The 20,089-nt window shown below is 31.3% G+C and overlaps 1 protein-coding gene across 2 annotated transcripts in view; it reads left to right on the forward strand.

Moving 5' to 3' along the window:
* The first annotated feature begins 13,113 nt into the window (after window positions 1-13,113).
* LOC107472713 (probably inactive leucine-rich repeat receptor-like protein kinase At5g48380) overlaps window positions 13,114-20,089 on the forward strand; it is a 30,962-nt gene continuing 23,986 nt past the window's right edge. The window contains exon 1 of one of the 2 annotated variants that reach the window (XM_052256979.1): window positions 13,114-13,128. The gene's annotated coding sequence lies outside the window, so the exon portion shown is untranslated. Of the gene's footprint in view, window positions 13,129-15,593; window positions 15,609-20,089 lie in introns of those variants that run through there. The other variant, XM_052256980.1, reaches the window with a different exon arrangement.

Below are 20,089 nucleotides of genomic sequence, written 5' to 3' on the forward strand. Positions count from 1 at the left end.
GCACGTTTCAGTTCTATTAATAAAAATAACATGTTTATGAGTATAAATAAAAAAAAAATTAGACCATTTATCATATTTCTTGACAAAAAAAATAATCTATCGTTTTCTCTCGTCGTCGAAAATGAAGTCGCTACCACTGCCCAAAATTTAAAAAATGATAGTATCTAAAAATACTTACATTGCGTTAATATTTTCATTATCTACTTATACCTTTTTTTTGTAATTAATAATTATAAATTTCACTTTACTAATATTAAAATTTAATTAATAACAGTAACTTTAGACTTCAAAATTTTTATTGCAGAATAAAATGATTATTTTAATTAAAAATAAAAGATATAAATAATTATTTATTAACGTGAGAAAAAAAATTAATGTAATCTTTAGACCTCAAAATTTTTATTGCAAAATAAAATGATTATTTTAATTAAAAATAAAAGATATAAATAATTATTTATTAACGTGAGAAAAAAATTAATGCAATGTAAGTATTTTTAGATACTATTATTTTTTAAATTTTAGGCATTGGTAGCGATTTCATTTCCGACGACCAGAAAAAACGATAGATCATTTTTTTGTCAAAAAATATGATAAATGATTTAATTTTTTTCTTTTATTTACACTCATAAACATGCCATTATTTATTAATAAAACTAAAAGGTACTTTAATTTTTCATTTTATTTAGTTAAAAATATCATTTTGTGAAGTCCATAGCCACCATAGTCACCAAAACTTGTGGCCACCATAGACTACACCACATATATATATATATAAATATAAAACAATATTTGATAATACTAAAATAGAGAACAAAAAAGTGCAACGTGTAATTAAAAAACATACTAATATCTCTATGTTTAATATTTTTATGTTAGTATTCTGTTTTATCGTCATTAGATTATTACTGTATTGAAATCAAATTTTAATTTTTATGGTATATAAAACTCACTCAACAATTTAATCATAGTTAATAACGTTTTCTTTTTAATATTTTTTATTTAATTTTTATAATATATCTTTTAATCGAATAAGTTAGGAATTGATGAGCTCATCATTGTAAAATTTAAAGTAATTTTCTATTATTTAAGAGTACACAAATTATAATTAAAATTCTCAAAATAAAAATTTTATTAGTACCATAAAAAATATCATAAACAAAATTATAAATTACTAACTTATTCAATGTATTAAAAATATATAAAATAATTTCTGTTTTATTTTTAACATTATTATATATAAAAAATGTTATACGTTTAAGTTTTTTTTTAATTAAATCAAACTAAATTTAATAATAAAATTTGAATGAATAAGTGAGTAAGAATAATAAAAATAATTTTTGTTAAATTGATAAAAAAATTATACATATAATATTATTTATTATATATTATTGTGTTAGGAATTATTAGTGATGAGGCACCGACATTGAATTGTGTGAATAGATTATCTGTCTGTAAAGCCATACTACAACAGCCTTTTGTCTGCCAAAAGCCTAAAATAGAATGGATGGCTCTCAGCGTTTACCAACGCAACTAATCTTATAGTTCATTCGTTTCACAGATTTAAGAAATAAATCAAATAAAAATAATTTTGGATGAGAATATTTTAGATGAAGTTATTTTGGGTTTTTTATTAAAATAAAAAAGTTTTATTATTTATATATTTAAATCAAAATACAAAATTTACTAATTTATATATTTATTATTATTTCTACTATTAAAGACTAAAAAAATTAGTTTTGTAAGGTTTTTAGTAGTTATAGTAATAGAAAGAGACCTTTTTTTTCTGATTTCGCATCTAGAGGTAACACAAATGTACTAAAAAAATATTTTTACATTTATAGGAAACGAAGATAAAGCAAAATGAATGTTTTATTTGAAATTTTCATATATATATATATTTTCATATTCTATGAGCAAGAATAGATCATTGTTTTTTGTAATTTTTTGTGCAATTTCAAAGTTTAAAAATTATATAAAATTTTTCTTTGATTGAATAACCATTGCATTTTATCTATGCATATATACAAATACAGTAGATTCAGAATGGGTATATGCTAAACATAGATCATATTTTGTGGTTTCGTGATGACTATTCTTATGATTGTTATTACTACCTTACAAGTCATTTAAGTCAAGAGTACATGCCTTTTTATAAACTTTGTTCGATTATTTAATATGCCCTATTTTCATTATGTTCATTAAAAATATGATCCTTAACTCATATCTTTTTTAATTAGAGAGTATATGCCTATCATGTGCCATATGACTGTGGTATCATTATTTTACATGTCCCTTTTATCATTATATGTATCTATCTTCTTGCATGATTTTTCTGTGTATGCCTAAACAACCATATTTATAAATTAAACTGAGGAGATGATCCTTCGGTAAGGGAATGTGACTCCCAAAGACAAGATACCGATATAATCCTTTGGTAAATAAAGGTGATTGATCGAGATGATCTTTCAGTAAGAGAAGGTGATCACCATAATATTTGGGATAAGAATCTTCGTTAAGAGAGGAGGACTCCCACTTTTTATACCGGTTTGAGCTCAATACCTTTCATAAAAGCTATAAGTTAAGAAAGGGAAAGTATAAAGGAAAGTTTGATTGTGATTATTATTTTCAAGGTTATTTTCTTAAGTTATGATTATGTTAGTTTTTCATAAGTTATTATCCTTTCTACTTGGCTTGCCTATGTCAACGTCACATGCTTTTTTTTGTGCACATTATGTTTTACGTTTTACAAGAAAAGTTCATAATACATGCCATGTCATATAACATTTAAAATCCCATAAGTGGGCTAGGGATATATATGGAGGTGTTACATAGCACTCTTACTGAGATCTTTTAAGTTCTCACCCTTTTCTCTTTCCCATGCTATCTTCAGAGGAGCATGGCGCACTGGGTGGAGACGACGCAGCCCCTGAGGGTGACTTGTCAGCATGATCCTTCAAATCACACGTAGGTAGTCACGATCACTACTACCGTACTCCAGACTATTTACTTAGGTCGAGGTTCCATAGAAAAAAACCCACAACTACCGTCATAACCTTCCTAGATACGAATGCTCTAGCACCCAAGAAACGGTCACCCGAGGTGGTCTATCTCGAATCAGATTCTGAGATAGAGGAAGAGGAGTCCAGCAGCCCTAAGTAGGAGGAGGATCCAATGGAGGAGGACCCGGAGGAGAAATTAACCTTTTGTGGCTAATTGTCCAGGCGGTAATGATAGTTTCTTGTACCTGAACCGGTGACTCACTTTTTCTAAGTAATGGGAAGAATTAAACAGAATTCATATTATTTTCATTGCGATATCCCGAAAAAGTAAATCAAATGATTCCCCTTTTATTCTTTTTTTACTTTTCTTTCAACTTAAATTGAAAGAAATTTTCATGAGGCATGGGGATCATATTGGAATTGGGATCCCAAGGAAACTTGGGCCTTTATTACTTGGACCATATTGAGCCGCCATCCACGCGCGAATACCTTCGTTTAAAAGAATATTTTTGGTGTAGAAAGTCTCAAGTACGTGTCATATTCTCCCGTTTCAACACCCCGTCAGATCTTAGCTCGCCCCACACAACAGAACCAGATCTTCACCCTGCGAAAAAGTGATGAGAGAGGACTGATGGTACCCGATTCACAGGGGACTGAAGGGTTCCAACGAAGGACGGAATATTTCATTAGGATGGGAGTTTCTTCGACGAATTCAGTTAGGACACGTCGAATTTTTTTGTCATAGTTATTTTTGTTTAGCATTTCTCTTTCGATTAGGAACCGTACTCATGGAAACTTTGTTGTTTTGCCTTTCTTTATTTATTTTCTTGAACCTACTTATGTGTGTTAAATTCCATATTTTAATAATTATTGATTTTACCTAGATCTTCATGCATATTCTTTTCTTTCTTGCATAACGCTTGGGGGATAAGTTACTTCCCAAAAGAGTGACATCCTATCCAAAGACCTTCAGGGATAGGACTTAACACATCCATGTAATTTTTCATCCAAGTCCATCCAAGCTGGCCCAACACAAAAAAATCCAATTCCATTAAATGAGCGTGTATTCACGTGCCCAAACCCCCAAAATGTTTAACATTCATTCGCGCCTTCATTTTGAAACAACATTCCTTCTTCAACCTCGAAACCGCCATTGAAGAAATTCAAATCTCTCACAAAATCTCTCAAACCTCCATCGTGTTCTCTGCGAAAAATGCTCCTACTCCAGAATCGCGTCAAGCTTTCGAAAGGAAGAAGAAAAAACAAACAAAAACAAGAATAGAGACTCCACAAGGTATAAGAAAAACTATCATTATTATGTTCATTTAATTTCTCTCAAAACTCGCGTTTCTCCTAGTTCGATTTAAGGTTTAGTGGATTGAGTTGCTTCGTTTAGTAGATCGGCTTATTCTAAATCCATTTTTATTGCGTACTAGGGCATACGAATAGAAAATGTGTTGTTATTTTCTTTCTGTGATATATTGATCGGTTCATTGGTTTGATCATTTTGATTCACTTGATTGTTAGTGTGTTCAGTTAAGTCCTTGTGCATGCTGAAATATTTTTCTTAATGATTAAATATTTATCATATTTTATTAAGCACATGAATGTTGTTCGGTTCAGTGGAGTTGCTTATTTTGATTCACTTTATTGTTAGTATGTTCATTTGAGTCCTTGTGCATGCAGAAATAATTTTCTTGATGATTGAATGTTTATCACATTTTATTCAGCACATGAATGTTGTTCGGTTCAATAGAGTTGCTCATTTTGAATTCACTTGATTGTTAGTGTGTTCAGTTGAGTCCTTGTGCATGCAGAAATATTTTTCTTGATGATTGAATGTTTGTCACGTTTTATTCAGCACATGAATATTGTTCAGTTTAGTGGAGTTGCTCATTTTGATTCACTTGATTGTTACTGTGTTCAGTTGAGTCCTTGTGCATGCAGAAATATTTTTCTTGATGAATGAATATTTATTACGTTTTTATTCAGCTCATGAATGTTGTTCGGTTCAGTGGAGTTGCTCATTTTGATTCACTTGATTAAATGTGCATGCTTGTGCTTGTCAGTGTATTGAGTGAATTATTGACCAATTTTTTTTATCCTTACAGTAACAATGAAGAAGACAATGGTGACAAAGAAAGAGAAGTCGCGTTATAACGTAAGCATATGTACAAAATGAGAGACCAAGTGATTCGGGCATTTGAAGCAATAAGACTCCCGAACCCATCTGCTACCCTCTCCAGCCCTTATTGTAAATTCACATATGGGGATTTAGATAGTAAATATGGTATATTTTGTTTGACTGGTTGTAATTAACACTATTTTGTTTAAGTTGTTTAAAAAAACAAACACTGCTTCTTTAAATGTATATATGTGAATATTAATGTAAATGTTATTGGAAATCTAATGTTAATGTATAGGGGTGATCGCAGTGCGGTTTGGTTTGGTTATTTGAAAAAAAACCATCCGATCTAATCGTTTATTAAAACTGCGGTTCGGTTTGGTTTGATTTTTTCTCCAAGATCATCCGAACCGGTTTGTTCGGTTTATTTAATTAATTCAAACAAAAACCATTATACCATTTCACAGTCACTAACAAACAACAATATTCAACCTAACTCAGAGACCACTAACAAATGAGCAGAAACACAACAAACTAAAATAATTAACAATTTTGCAAAACTGCAGAACCAAATGGAACAATGATCAATCTGACTCAAAAATTATTAACAAATTAGCAGAAGCACAGCGAATTAAAATCATTAACAAATGTTGCAAAAACAGCAGAAATAGATGGAACAATAATCAACGTTAGCTGAATCAAGAAAATCAAGATACACAACCAAACTAATTCCAAAAATTTTGCAAAAATGGTGCACCAATTCCAAACTGAATCAAGATATAGAACCAAACTGAATCAGAAATACAACCAAACTAATTCCACAATTTTCATGTGGTGCACCAATTCCACAAATTCTTCCTTTTTCACCTCCCCCTTTCCTGCATTAACATTGAATAAACAAAAATTCAGAATCAATCCTAAACCAGAATTACCCTAAATCAAAACAGAACAAAAAGTTCAGAATTAAAAAACAAAATCTGAATCCATAAGAAGACTAAACTAGAATTAAAAAAATAAATAGATTCAGAACAAAAAAAACCTAAGACCTAGCTCTGTTATAGCGGACGACAGAGGTGTAGGATGGTGAGACGATGGCAGTGACGAGCCAAAAACTAGAGATGGATGGACAACACTGCTTCAATGATGGAGAAGAAGAGACTGGACAGCGACACGGCTTCAATGACGAATGAGAGACGGGCGACGAACAGCGGCGACTTTGATTGCATCTGGTGCGTGCGGCTGCGGTTCGTTGAGGACAACGGCGGCTGTTGGTTCATGGAGGAGACAGCTACTGGTGAGGTGGTGTGTGGAGCCGTCAAGGATAAGGGACAAAGAGGAGCGCTACGAGCCTACGAGGAAAGGAGAGGGAGAGGAAAGGACCGCACCACCGCGATGGTGCTGTCCGGCGGCGTCGATGGCGGAGAAGAAAGAGGTGGTCCGGCGCTGAGACACAGCGCTAGAGAGACTGAGAGAGGGCTCGAGGAGTTAGGTTCCTGATAGGGGAGGGGTGGCTATGGCTAGATTAGGAGGAATTGTGGAGGAAGGCTACTTTTATACTAGGGTTATTTAATAACACCGGTTCGGTTTAGTTTGGTTAGGGTTTTCTCTAACAAAACCGAAAAACAAAACCAAACTGCAAAAAAACTGCAAAAAAAACTATTTTTCTTATTTTTTCAATTTTCGGTTTGTTCGGTTATCAGTTTGTTTGGTTCAGTTGATCGGTTTTGTTCGGATTAGATCAATTTTGAACACCCCTATTAATATATATATCTTATTTAAGATGGATTAGTCCTTGTTTTGTCTGGCTGCTATTTTATTCTAGGTTCACAGTGAATTAAAATAAGTGTATTTATCAAACATTAATAACCCAAAAATCCCAAATGAATCAAAATTAATACACTGGATGGACAGAAAAAGTGCATATATCACTATTAAAAAAATGTTTCTATCAGTATTCACTTTCAAAATAGCTTTCTACATAATGAACCAAACACGTCATTAAGGTGAATCAACTGGATAGTACTAAATGAACAGAACATTATCCATTATATAAAATCAAATTCAAAATAGCTTTTTGCATAATGAACTGAACATGTTATTAAGGTGAATCAACTGTATAATACTAAATAAATGGAACATTATCCATTATATAAAATCAAATTCAAAACAGTTTTCTGCATAATGAACCAAAGATGTTATTAAGTTGAATCAACTGTATAGTATTAAATGAACGGAACATTATCCATTATATAAAATCAAATTCAAAACACCTGTGTCTACAATTTAGAGATTATCAATTCAGTTCAATTCAATTTAGCAATTGCATTCCATTCAATTCGACTAAAAAAATAATCTAAAAAAGTTCTTGGATGGACTTTGAGAGAAATAAATTTATGAATCTAATACAAAAGAGTGGGCCTTTAATATTTCATCTAGAGATGTTAAAGAATGTTACTTATTGGGAAGCTTGAAAAAGAATAGCAACACAACAAAATTCAATGAGAATAATGTGACGCAACTCATAGAAACTAATTACTTTGACGCGTTTGCTCCTTGTGTGCATATAACAGAGATTATTTGCAATAAACTAGTGGATCAATTGGAATGGAGACTTGGGAGAAAAGATATATATTTGCAATAAACAGTTTTTTGCATAATGAACCGTACACGTCATTATGGTGAAATAATTGTATAGTATTAAATGAATGGAACATTATCCATTATATAAAATCAAATTCAAACAACTTTCTACATAATGAACTAAACACGTTATCATGGTGAAACAATTGTATAGTACTAAATGAACGAAATATTATCCATTATATAAAATCAAATTCAAACAGCTTTCTGCAAAATGAACCGAACACGTTATTATGGTGAAACAATTGTATAGTACTAAATGAACGAAACATTATCCATTATATAAATTCAAAACACCTGTGTCTACAATTGAGAGATTATTAATTCTATTCAATTAAGAACATATGCGTACATTCAATTCAATTCAATTCAATTTAACAATTGCATTCTATTCAATTCGATTAAAAAAAAAATCCAAACTTCGTCCGCTTGATTCGTTTTAGAAGAATGATCCAAAATGCTCTCATTCAACTGATTTGAAGTTGAATCATTCATTATTTTGATAGAATATTGAAATCTGAAAACGAAGAAAATAAATCCACAAAATCAAAGAAGAAAATGAAGAAGAATAGGAAGAAGAAGAATGAGCAGCAAAGAAGAACAACGAGCAGAAGAAAAGAAAAAAGAAGAAGAACGGCAAGCAGCAGAGATTGCAGATCCGAAACTTACAATGCAAATCGTTAACGTTGAAGAAGAGAAGAGGAAGAAGAATATTTACGTTGAAGAAGAGGTTTATCTGTTACGTTGTAGGAGGGAGAGAGGGGCGCACATATATTTCACGTAACTTGAGGGAGGGAGAGGCGCGTTAACGAAAAACTGCTTGGATGACTTGGATAGGTATTTTATATGGATGTGGAGGATTATTGTTTAACTTAGGGTGTTACAAAAAAATGCCACGTACGTCAGTTTTATCATTAGGAAAAGTATATGGAACCAATTCTAAATCAACCAAGAATAGAACAACTTAATTAATTATAAATATAGTAATTAGTTTTATTTATTTATGATTTAAAATATTGGTTATTAAATGTTTCACCACATTCAAATTAAGAGGAGGTACGTTCAGTATCATTGTAACGTGAATCACGGAAACTGATTCAATTAGCTTCTGTCTTTTTACCATTTTTCCCTCTCCAAATGCCTAAAACATGATAAATCAGAAAACAGATTCAGAACCATCCAATTTACAAAGAAAAGAAATATTCTAATGCGTAGCATAAACATCATTCACGTAGAGATTTTGGATTTACCTAGAGGTATTTGACTGAAACTATCTTGATTTTCTAGCATTATTATTATCATTAAGTGTAAAAATCTAATTTTTATATAATAGAATAGATAAATAAGTTATTAGTCTAGTTATAATGCTCAATATAAAAGAACGGATTAATAGACACGTGTGTTTTAATAATATGTACAAGTATACAAAACCAAATGCGCTATGTATTATAAATTGATAACACTTAAATAATAAAATAATAAATTTAAAATATACCTATAAAATATTTTTACTCAACTTTGTTGTAAAAGATATATATTATATTTTCTAAAAGGTTAATATATATTTATTTTCTTAAACAATTAATTATTTATTTATTTGCCAATTTTCTTTGAAGACAATAAGCATCTGACTTTAAACTCGGCGCTTAGTTAGTACTTAAAATAGTAAGAAAAGAAAATGCAAAGATTAAGTCGTCTATTCCCGAACAAAATATAATAATTGGTAATGACAAGTGATGAGCGCCAATGCGCCATGGCTAATTTATTTGACAAAAGGAAATAATTATGAGTTATTTTAATTTTCTTGAATTTTTATTAATAATTAAAATAATTAGTTTAAAATAACGAACGTAGATCTAATTAGTATCTCATATGATTTTGTGTTGATATTGTTAGTAATATAACTAATATTTAACTCAGCATATGTTTATTTTTTCGTATAAGAAAATGATACATTGTGTTGAACACGTTACTATATGTTTATTTCTATTTTCTTTTATCAGAAAAAATAATCAAACTTATGTCCCAAATATGGTCATTAAGGAGAAGGATAAGAGTCATTTTTTGAGTACCAATTTAGTTAATTTATTTAAATAAATCATAATAACATCTATATATTAATAATATTACTATAATAGTATGTTAACATGATATTTAGAGTGTGTTCATATTTTAAAGGCAAAAGGAAAATGAATACTTTGGAAAAGAAAAAGGAATGAGAGAAGAGAAGTAACCAAAAAATCTAAGATTATTAAACTCATTATTGTTTATGAGTTTATAATAAGTCAATAAAAAAGTTTAAAGGACTTATACATTTTCATAACTTCATCTTTATTATAATATTAAGAATAGAGTTTTAAAGAGTTAACAAAAAAAATTTAAAATTTTCAGCTTTATAACATATCTTATTTTTTGGGTGGAGTCTGATTTTTTTTCTTTAATTTTTGTTTTATTATTGCTGACGATTCTTCACTTCTAAAATTAAATGAGAAACATTTTGTTAATACATCAAATTTTGATAATAAATAAAAAAAGTAATGCAATGACAATTTCAGAATCTTACTCATCATCGGATTCATTTTTACTTTCTGAAGAGGAATCCTCCACAATATACACCCAAAAATATTACTTACTTTTTAGCTATCCTGGTGGGTTGTTTCCTTGTTTTTGTTGGTTCCTCTAAATCTTGTTCAGACTCAAACTCAAAGGAAAAAGCAAATTCACTCTCCGATGAACTTACCTTCTTCTTTTTTATTTTTTTGTTTTTTTCTTTCTTTTCTTTCTCTTTCATTTTCTTCAATTTCTTTTTCACTTCCGCCCTCTTGACGTTGCCCTGAAACAGTTGAAATGTTAGTTTACACCATCTATATAAATAAAATACACTCAAATTAGAGAAAGTATTCTGTTTAGTTACCATATGACCATTAATTTCTGCTCTGATCCTCGCAACCAGTATTTCCCTATTCCAATAGCTAACCCAGGGTAGTCCAGGGATTGCTTCTCCTTTCTTGTCTATGTGTTTTATTAGATGAAAATATACTATCATCAAGACATAGAGGCAGCCATCAATCGATTTTTTCTTTTTCAAACGTAATTGGTTATGCCTTTGATGATGAAATTGAGGACATGGCTGCCCCAGTTGCATTCCGTTATGTTGTCCAGTTGAAAAATTAGAGCCATGTGGACAAGAGATACTTTGTTTATGGTAGTTGGCAACAAGAACGCCATTTGAATATAGAGGATAAAAATCCTCTTGAACATTAGGTGATCTTGATTGTTGTTAACACCAATATCCACCATCTGATCGGTCATATTCTTTAATGTTTTTCCCTATAACCTTCTAAAAATTTCTTTGTTCTCCTCATAAAGTTCTTTAAAACTCACTTTTTTGAAAAATAGATCTCCTATAAAAAAAAACTAATTACACTCCAAATCACTTGAAATACACCCAAATACCAGCCATATACACCTAAATTTATTTTTTGATTACATGAGATCAGAATAATATATTACAAAAAATGCAAGTATAGAGGTCCTCTATAATCAGTTACCTGATGCATTGAGGCCAAGGGCAGCTTCTATTTTTTTGGGTTTAATTTTCAACGAACCGTGCCTTGTGTCCAATTTGTTTTTGTCAAAATTAAAGGAATTAGCCAACTCTTTCAACAGTTTGTGTGGCACATTCATCGGCGGCATGTGCATCAAACCACCAAATCCTAATTCCCGAACGATGGCCTTCTTTGCCTCACTCATTTTTTCAAACTTTTCATTCAATAGTCGTGTGGAAAAATTGACTAGGAAAAATTGACTTGGTCTAAGAGATATGTATGTGTGTGTGTGCGCGCACTTACATTGTATTTTTTTCACCTTGTCTCTTGCTTATCATTTTTACTATAAGGAATAAAAAATACTGTTAATAGATAAAAATACCAGCCAAATAACAGTCACATACACCCAAATACCAACAACATACACCCAAATAACTGCCAGATATACCTAAATACTAGCTATATACACCCAAATCAAGTCACATACACATTTATTATTTTTTCAATTACACGATATTATATGAGTTCAAAATGATATTCAAGTCAACCAAACATATATACAATGACACTACAAGCTCAAGCACAAGTACAACAGCACCAGTTACACTTGAATACTCTTGATATATATACCAGTCACATACACCTTTTATTTTTTTGGATTACATGATATTATATGAGTTTAAAACGATATTTAAATTCAAAATGTCACTAGAAGCACCAGTCACATTCGAATTCGATTGATATACACAAAAAAATTGGCCATATATACCCAAATATGACTTCACTTGAAATACAGTACAAAGTTTATATGTATACAAACTCACTTCAAAACATGCAAACATGCACAAAAACAGATGAAAAAATACGTTAAACCATTTACTAAAAGTACATAAAACAATATAAACGACTTGAATAGTTTCACCAGAACAGTAATATCAACTTTAAACCAAGAACATATAATGAATCTACTTAATAAAAGAGAAATACGACAATATAATGCTTTGTCTTCGAAATCAGAAAGAGAAATCTGAAAAACCTAGAAGATTAGTGAAACAGTACCTTCAATAATGTTTCTTCTTTCTTTTCGGTGTTTTTTTATGGAGATTTTGATGTTTGCTTGTTGATTTCGTCAACTATTGGCGAGGAGTTTGAAAGTTTCTTCAGAGTTTTCGAATGTGCCTTGAATCTTGATGGTTGTGGATTTGATCGAGGAAGAAGAAGAAGAGTCGTTCATAATGGGGAGTAGCGCGCTTTGGAAACGGTTGGGTAACGGCTGCGTTTAACACGCTTGAGTTGGGTGAGAGTAATTTTTGTTGGGCTTGATCCAATTTGTAAGACTTGTAAGCCAAAAAGGCTTATATGTGTACCATAACTGAATAACTTTTTAGAAAGCTACAGATTGATTTTAAAAATTGTACCAGACATTAACATTATACCTTTTTATAAGTTAAAAGTTAAACAAAAAGTAACTTATAAACCTATTCAAACAGGCCTAAGAGTATTTGATGTATAAATAGTAATTCTTAAATTGATTTTTTTAATAGAATAAAATATTATATAATAATTTAGTAATTAAAGACCAATTATTACTTTTTATTTATTTTCAGCAAAAGCAAGTCAGCAACACAAAACACACACACAGGTCTTCGCGTTCTTACAGTCCAAGTCTTCGCTCAATCAAGCTTGGAAAATTTTTTCCATTCCTTCTTTAACTCGTTCCTTCAAATTTCTCTTTCTCTTTCTCCCTAAATTCACAACCACACTATCAATATCAATATCATCGCAACAAAAGAACTCAGAACTCAAAAGAGGCAAGGTAACTAACACTTCTTTGTGCTCTCTTCCTTATTCTCTCTAAATTTCTACCTCTTGCCACATTTTCTGCTAAATTTATTGGTAGAGAACTGTCCTTCCTCATCAATTTTGTTTAGTTTCAAGGGGTAGCTTTTAGACAACTGAAAGTTCTTGCAGCCGAAGTTTTGGATTTGATACTATAAACACACTCTTCCACCAAATCCTATATTAGCATAAATGTAAAAGATACTCGTGTTTCAACATGATCTGCTGGTGGAAACATGATGACTCATAACTAATAAACTCTTACCATACACAAATCAGTATCAGTATCAGTATCAGTGTTTTAACATCTGATATCTTATCATCTATGTGTAGTTTGGAAATATCGAAGTGGCTCTGAATAGATGTCTTCTCTGTGTTAAATCATGAGGATGTTCTCAAGCTAGCTTATTAACTTCTATATGCTAACTTTTTTTAACAAACAATATAACCTTGACCATTAAAAGACACATACCATTCCACCTGGTTGCTTTGAAATACTGCAGTACAACAATAAGAGGTTCCACCCTTCCTTTCTCAAAATGTGAAAGTATTTGGTTAACCATGCCACCAAACAACACACAGTTACTCCTATTGTTCCTGAAATATATTATAAAAGATTTTTCAATTGTTTATATCTATCAATTAGGACCAGCATTCAAAAAATGAATACTGATTAACGAACATACTTGAGATCTTGTAACACTACTACCAAACATCTTGTCTCCTTTTCCTTTAGTTGTGATTAAATCTCTTAGATCCTCCTTTCCAACAACCTCACCAATAAGGTCTAAACCAAAAAGTCATTTTAAAATATTAGTGCCTTCGCATACCAAAATGGCTTGACATCTAGCATGAATATCATTAACCATATTATTTTAACTTACCAAATAACTCATTGCCCTAAAACCTTTTAGCATTGATGAGCTGTGGTATCGTCCTAAAGCGGAAAGGCTCAAGTGGGAAACTTGGATTTACAACATAATCAACCTGGGTCCTATATGAGAAAGTAAGGATACATATTCCCGGTATGACTCTCTTCATAGGATTGGTTTTCTTAATTACAATAAAGTTGCTCATGGGGTACATCTGAAACTCGACAATGACACCCTCTATTTTTTGCCACGGCTTTCGGAATCGAAGCTTGAATCCTACCACCCTGCACATTGTTAAGAATACACAACATAAGGATAATATTCATAACTAAAATATATTTATAACCGGTTGTCTCCACTTGTTGGAATTACTTGTCTTACTATCCTGAAGAATTATTTCGATGGAATTTATCTCTTTCAGGTTGAATCTGTTTGGAAGCTCCCAAATCCTAATGACATGAACTTTAAAACTCCATGCAAGTTTTCTTGCGTTAACATCTTCAATGAAATCATATGTTTCAACCATAATGTGTTTGGTTTCAACTATTTTTTTCAAGAAAGGTTTTTTGTTTCTCATGGGACGATTTAAACACCGAATGAAAAGCACATGGAAGAGCACCATAATGCCTTTCAAATAAATATGTCCATGAAATAATATTAAATTAATTACCATCTGGTGTGTATCTGCCAGATATGACTGAATCTATTTGTGTTTCCTGACAACTTTCCTCGTATAGGCTCCCTCTTTTTTGTTTCAATTATTATACTTTGGGTAACAAATTAAACATTTTTCATTTATTTTATGATACTATAAAGGAGGAGCACTGTCATGTGTCTAACTTTGAGCACTAACACTTGTCAATCTTACAGAACGCCATGTGTTGTTTATGGAATGCTCTACTTGTCATTCAATACTACTATCTTATTATGTATTAATAGATAGAGTGTTATACTTCAAGTAACAAACTAAACATTTTTCATTTATTTTATGATATTTATAAAGGAGGAGTACTGTCATGTATCTAACTTTGAGCACTAACACTTGTCAATCTTACAAAAAGTCAAGAGCTACTTATGGAATGCTCCACTTGTCATTCAACTAACTTATTACTACTCTCTTATTATATATAAGAATCCATTTGTGTTTTTTGATAACTTTTTACGTACATGCTCTCTTTTTTTATTTCAATTGTTATATATTAGGTAACAAATTAAACATTTTTCATTTACTTGATGATACTTATAAACCTATTCAAACGGGCCTAAGAGTATTTGATGTATAAATAGTAATTTTTAAATTGATTTATTTAATAGAATAAAATATTATATAATAATTTAGTAATTAAAGACCAACTATTACTTTTTATTTATTTTCAGCAAAAGCGAGTCAGCAACACAAAGCACACACACATGTCTTCGCGTTCTTACAGTCTAAGTCTTTGCTCAATCAAGCTTGGAAAATTTTTCCATTCCTTCTTTAACCCGTTCCTTCAAATTTCTCTTTCTCTCTCTCCCCAAATTCACAATCACACTATCAATATCAATATCATCGCAACAAAAGAACTCAGAACTCAAAAGAGGCAAGGTAACTAACACTTCTTTGTGCTCTCTTCCTTATTCTCTCTAAATTTTTGCCTCTTGCCCCCTTTTCTACTAAATTTATTGGTAGAGAACTGTCTTTTCTCATCAATTTTGTTTAGTTTCAAGGGGTTGCTTTTAGACAACAAAAAGTTCTTGCAGCCGAAGTTTTGGATTTGATACTATAAACATACTCTTCAACCAAATCCTGTATTAGCATAAATGTAAAAGATACTCGTGTTTCAACATGATTTATTGGTGGAAACATGATAACTCATAACTAATAAACTCTTACCATACACAGATCAGTATCAGTATCAATATCAGTGTTTTAACATCTGATATCTTGTCATCTATGTGTAGTTTGGAAATATCGAAGTGGCTCTGAACAGATGTCTTCTCTGTGTTAAATCATGAGGATGTTCTCAAGCTAGCTTATTAACTTTTATGTGCTAACTTTTTTTTAACAAACAATAGAACCTTGACCATTAAAAGACACATACCATTCCACCTCGTTGCTCTGAAATACTGCAGTACAACAATAAGAGGTTCCACCCTTCCTTTCTCAAAATGTGAAAGTATTTGGTCAACCATGCCACCAAACAGCACACAATTAATCCTATTGTTCCTGAAATATATTATAAATTTTTTTTATTGTTCATATCTATCAATTAGGACCAGCATTCAAAAATGAATATTGATTAACGAACATACTTGAGATATTGTAACACTACTGCCAAACATCTTGTCTCCTTTTCCTTTAGTTGTGATTAAATCTCTTAGATCCTCCTTTCCAACAACCTCACCAATAAGGTCTAAACCAAAAAGTCATTTTAAAACATTAGTGCATTCGCATCCCAAAATGGCTTGACATCTAGCATGAATATCATTAATTATATTATTTTAACTTACCAAATAACTCATTGTCCTGAAACCTTTCAGCATTGATGAGCTGTGGTATCGTCCTAAAGCGAAAAGGCTCAAGTGGGAAACTTGGATTCACAACATAATCAACCTGGGTCCTATGTGAGAAAGTAAGGATATATATCCCTGTTGTGACTCTCTTCATAGGATTGGTTTTCTTAATTACAATAAAGTTGCTCATGGTGTACATTTGAAACTCGACAATGACACCCTCCATTTTTTTGCCATGGCTTTTGGAATCGAAGCTTGAATCCTACCACCTTGCACATTGTTAAGAATACACAACGTAAGGATAATATTCATAACTAAAATATATTTATAACCGGTTGTCTCCACTTGTTGGAATTACTTGTCTTACTATCCTGAAGAATTATTTCAATGGAATTTATCTCTTTCAGGTTGAATCTGTTTGGAAGCTCCCAAATCCTAATGACATGAACATTAAAACTCTATGCAAGTTTTCTTGCATTAACATCTTCAACGAAATCATATGTTTCAACCATAATGTGTTTGGTTTCAACTATTTTTTTCAAGAAAGGTTTTTTGTTTCTCATGGGACGATATAAACACAGAATGAAAAGCAAATGGAAGAGTGCCATAATGCCTTTCAAATAAATATGTCCTTGAAATAATATTAAATTAATTATCATCTGGTGTCTATCCGCCAGATATAACTGAATCTATTTGTGTTTCCTAACAACTTTTCGCGTCGAGGCTCCCTTTTTTTGTTTCAATTATTATACTTTAGGTAACAAATTAAACATTTTTCATTTATTTTATGATACTATAAAGGAGGAGCACTGCCATGTGTCTTAACTTTGAGAGCTAACACTTGTCAATCTTACAGAACGCCACGTGTTGCTTATGGAATGCTCTAATTGTCATTCAATACTACTCTCTTATTATATATTAATAGATAGAGTGTTATACTTCAAGTAACAAATTAAACATTTTTCATTTATTTTATGATATTTATAAAAGACGAGTACTGCCATGTATCTAACTTTGAGCACTAACACTTGTTAATCTTACAGAAAGTCACAAGCTACTTATGAAATGCTCCACTTGTCATTCAACTAACTTATTACTACTCTCTTATTATATATCTGAATCCATTTGTGTTTTTTGATCACTTTTTGCGTACAGGCTCTCTTTTTTTATTTCAATTGTTATACATTAGGAAACAAATTAAACATTTTTCATTTACTTGATGATACTTATAAAGGAGAAACACTGCTATATGTCTAACTTTAAGCATTAACACTTGTCAATCTTGTAGAATGTCACATGTTGCTTATGAAATGCTCCACATATCATTCAACTAACTTATTACTACTCTCTTATTATATATTAATAGATAGATTGTTATACTTCAGGTAACAAATTAAACATTTTTTATTTATTTTATGATACTTATAAAGGAGGAATGATAAACCACTATTTTATGATTTATCTTGTGCTAAATTGAGTGGATTTTATCAATTCTTCACACACTTATTCATGTAAACTGCATGGTTTTACAAATCCTTCATAATTTTGTTCCATGATTGAAAACTTGCTTCCTAAGCCTTTAAATTGTCAATTTTTAATTCTTCTTTGTTACCATTAGATGTTGTGATGTATTTGTGAAGTGTTTTCAGGTTTACAGGGCATGAATGACTTAAAGGATGAATAGGAGGCATGTCAAAGTGGAAGGAACAAAAGAAACTAAAGAGATTAGAAGCGAGGAGCTACGCACACGCATGGCTAACGTGTGCGCGTGGATTGGAGCATTTTACAGGGACGTGTACGCGTGAGCGACGCATATGCGTGACAAGCGCAAATGACCAGCAACGCGTACGTGTGACTGACGCGTACGCGTGAGAGAGCGTCACGTGCAGAATGCAGGGTAGAACATATCAAAATAGAAATTAATCCACTAACACAATGGACCAAAACAGAGCATGAATGCAGGGTAGAACGTATCAAAATAGGGCTCAAAAATAGAGCACAATGGATAATAAACAGAGCAGTTAGCAGCCCTATTTTCAATTTCAATTCAGCCATTTTTTAATCTTTTCCTCCTCTTTTTATCATCAAGGAGGGACCCTACAAACAAAATATAGAAAAACAATGTAGTCCATAATATTTAAAACATAAACAGTATCAAAGTAATTAATTACAGTCAACAGTTCAAGTAAAAATAAGTTCAAAGATAACAAAATAAAAGTGTTCAGCAGTAGACACATCACGGAGCAAATCTTAGGCATCAGAAGATTCAGCATCAGATTCTAGAACATTATCTTCTTTTTCGGAATGAGCCATGTCTTCATTAATGAAATCCAAATGCTTTAAGAGCAAGTTTACCCTTTCATGAAACTTAAGCCAAGCCTTTCATTTTGCAATGCAAGCTTTCTAACTTCTTTGCTGAATTTTACCATTTGCTTGGACATGGTAGCAAACTTTAAGAGAACATCTTTACCTTTAGCATGTTGCGGTACACCACCACCTTTGATTGTGGACACTTTATTCTCAACAGACTCATTTCTCAAATCAATATTAAAATGCTCAATCAAGCAAGTCAAAAACATACCATATGGTAAGTTACTCCTTTTATCACTTTCCACATAGTCCCGCATATGACAAATCATAAAGTAAGCTAAAGATATGAGAATGGAGTTCAAAACAGCATAAATAACAAGGGTGTCTCAAACAGCTACCCTTTTATATGATCTGCTTTTTAGGAGTAAAAGAACTGTCATTAATACTAGGAACAAACCTTCTCTTTTAAAGCAAAATCATTAATGAAAACGGTTTTCAAAAATTAATTTGAATTTTTTAAAGGTTTAATTACTCTATTGGTCCCTATAGTTTTGCAAAATTTTTAATTAGGTCCCTATACTTTTTTTCCTTTTAATTGAGTTCTTGCACCAAATTTTATTTTTAATTGGATTCATATACTTTTTTTCCCTTTTATTTGGGTCTCTGTACCAATTTTTTTCTTAATTGGGTCCCTATATAATTAAACCAATTACTGTTACGAAGGACCTCTTTAAAAAAAATTGGTGCAGGGACCCAATTAAAAAGAAAAAAAGTATAGAGACCTAATTGAAAATTTCGCAAAACTATAGGGACCAACAGAGTAATTAAACCTTTTTTAAAAACATGAAAACTGAAAACACAAGTCATGAGAAATGAAAAAAGATTAAAACTGACATGACTTGAAATGGAGTAAAGTGATGGCATGTTGAAAAATTAATTTCAAAAATTAAAAGAGTTTTATGATTTAAAGATAATGAGCCCATATCATGTGAACAAAGTTTGTCTTACGTAGGCCCAAAAGGTGGTTACAGCATGCTGGGCAATAGGGCACAATTCTCCATGTTTAATCCACAAATTTTTTGGGCTTTATATAAGTCTTCCTTTGAAGATTTCATCATTTGTCCAGATTTGTGTCCCTGCTGCCTAAGAGACAAAAACAAACAGAGGCATGAAACAAAGCATTTATTCAACAGAACTTAAATCCATCATCCCTAGCTAAACTATTTCTCAAAGAACAAAATCTATCTTCACATAGAGGTTTAG

This window comes from Arachis duranensis, chromosome 2, assembly GCF_000817695.3.
Source record: "Arachis duranensis cultivar V14167 chromosome 2, aradu.V14167.gnm2.J7QH, whole genome shotgun sequence".
NCBI classification, from domain to species: domain Eukaryota; kingdom Viridiplantae; phylum Streptophyta; class Magnoliopsida; order Fabales; family Fabaceae; genus Arachis; species Arachis duranensis.